Genomic DNA, 2,901 nt, shown 5'->3' with positions numbered 1-2,901 from the left:
TGTTCATATTTCTCTTCCAAACATCGGAAGCTTTCGGTTTCCCTTTTTCTTGAGAGTCTACTCGTAACCAAACTAATAGATTATGCTGATTAAATAATTTAGTTGTACTTATCATTTTCTTTGGAAACAGCTAAAAACTTCTCCATTTTAAATGAAAATAATTTAAAAGATTCTTTGGATTTTATAAAGAAATATTAGAGTTAAACTATAGAAATAAGCTACAAACGTTACTTGATTTAAAAAAAAAGTCGATAGTAGTCGACTATATAGTAGCATACTATCGACTTGTAGTCGACTTCAGTCGATCTTTTGTCAGCTCTACTTTGCAGCCCTAAATGTGTGTGAACGTCGGAAGCCAGCCAACGTACAGCAAGGCAGGAGGGGAGTCGATCATCGATCTGACCTTTGCGAGCCCGGTCATCTGCAGAACTTCCAGATGGACGGTAGAACCCCTGTACACCCATAGCAACCACTTTGCGGTGATCACGGACACCGGTGCCGACAGGGCCACAACCTCGCACACACCCGGAGCCACCCGATTCAGAGATTCATATACCCCATCTGCCTGCTGGACACCATAGGCAAGGTCTTTGAAAGGGTCATAGCTACGAGACTGAATGCAGCAATGGAAGGTGCCGGGGGACTTTCGTCCAATCAACACGGCTTCCGGAAAGGGAAATCGACCCTGGACGCTATAGAGGGGGTCACAAGCATTGCCGCTAAAGCCATCGCTGGTACCAGATGGAAAGGCGGGACGAAGAAATACTGTCTAGTGGTCACGCTTGACATTCGGAACGCTTTTAACTCGGCCGATTGGGGAAGGACACTGGAGGCTCTACGGTCCTTCAACATACCTGAATACCTGTTGAATGTAGTTCACAGCTACCTCAGCAAGAGGGAGCTGGTCCTAGAAACCTCGGCGGGCCCCAGGAAATACGAAGTGACAGCCGGAGTCCCTCAGGGTTCGGTACTGGGCCCACTGCTTTGGAACACGATGTATGACGGAGTTCTGAAGCTTCCACTGTCGAGCAGCACTGAGATAGTTGGCTTCGCAGACGACGTGGCTCTGGTTGTGGTGGCCAAGGAAGTTGCCGCCGTGGAAGCAGCTGCAAACTGCGCAATTCGAGCAGTGGAGGAGTGGCTCTCAGAGGCAGGCCTAGAGCTGGCCTCACACAAAACAGAAGCGGTGCTGATATCAAGCAGGAAAGCAGTAGAGTCGGCGCAGATTCAGATCGGAGGGACGACGATCTCATCGCAACGTGCCATAAGGTACCTGGGAGTCATGCTGGACACCCGCCTATCCTATCGGGAACACTTAAGGTTCGTTAACAAGAAGGCAAGCGAGACCACGGGATCTCTCTGCAGGATCCTGCTGAATACCAGGAGACCAAAGCAGGACAGACGCAGGCTTCTCGCGACCATAGTCAAGTCGCAGCTGCTGTACGCTGCTCCGTTATGGGCCAAGGCCACGGCTGTTGGCAGCTACATGCGAGGCGTCAACACGACGTATCGACTGTGTGCTGTCAGAATAGCGAGCGCTTTCAGGACGATCTCGGATGACGCAGCGCTCGTCATTGCAGGCCAAGTTCCCCTGTGCGAAGGAGATACGGGCGGCCCTAGCAGGCGAACAGACGGACCAAATATCCAAGGCGGAGGTGAAGAGGTGTGCCAGGATGCAGAGCGTCGACAACTGGCCGGCGGCCTGGGACAGCTCCAGCAAGGGACGCTGGACCCACCAGCTCATCCCCAACATAGAGCCATGGGTAAACAGGAAGCACGGTCAGGTAGACTTCTACCTTACGCAGGCGTTGAGTGGACACGGTTGCTACCGGAGCTATCTTAAGCGCTTCGGACACGACACTGAGGAAGGTTGCCCAAAGTGCGGCAGTGGCATTGTCGAAGACGCTCATCACGTCCTCTTCGAATGTCGTCGTTTTGGCTACGATCGCCAAAGGCTAGAGGAGACCACCGGGATAAGAGTTCAGCCTGAAACTTTTGTGCCCCTCATGCTGTTGAGTGAGGAGAATTGGGATGCGACGGCAGCCTACGCAGCGTGTGTACTGCGAAAGCTGCGTCGCATCGAGAGGGAGAGGAGAGAAACTTCAGCCTAGGTGGCTACAGTTGCGCGAAGCAATACCTTGCGGTGATACAGCGAGGCTGCGATGACGATACCGAACTCAGCGCTGAAGCACATAATAGCCGCACACCCTGAGGTCTTTGCGCAGATGTACAACTGTTGCATCACAGAGCGAGTAGTACCAAAGGCCTGGTCCTTATTCCAAAACCAGGCAAGGACCCTAGCGACCCGTCGGCATACCGTCCGCTTTGCATGCTAGACTCAATATGGAAGATCTTTGAGAGGATAGTCTGCAACCGGCTGGAAACTGAACTAGCGGCCAAACGAGGGATGTCCGAGTTACAGTACGGCTTCAGGAAGAAGCGCAGACAAACACTACTATCTTGTGTGCTCAAGAACGCGTTCAACACGGCAAATTGGAGTCGCATCCTGGAGGCCCTCACAAAGTGGGGGATATCACAGTACCTGATCGATATCTTTCGCAGCTACTTCACGGATCGAGTGCTGATCTACGAGACGGACCAAGGCCGACACAGAGTGACTGGAGGGGTCCCCCAAGGCTTAGTTCTTGGACCGACGCTATGGAACGCGATGTACGATGACATCCTGCGGCTCCCACTTACGGAGGGCTGCACCCTTATCGGATTTGCGGACGACATTGCCTTGGTTACGGTGAGGAAAGAGCTCGAAGAAGTAAAGGCTTCTTGCAACGCCGCTGTAGGCAATATTTGCCAGTGGCTACAACGCAACGGGCTCAAGCTGGACGAACACAAGACGGAGGCAGTCTTGGTGAGCAGTAGAACAAAAGTAGAGCAGGCTACTGT

The sequence above is a fragment of the Drosophila takahashii genome, chromosome 3R, assembly GCF_030179915.1.
Source record: "Drosophila takahashii strain IR98-3 E-12201 chromosome 3R, DtakHiC1v2, whole genome shotgun sequence".
Taxonomy (NCBI): Eukaryota; Metazoa; Arthropoda; class Insecta; order Diptera; family Drosophilidae; genus Drosophila; species Drosophila takahashii.
This window is presented reverse-complemented; position numbering follows the sequence as displayed.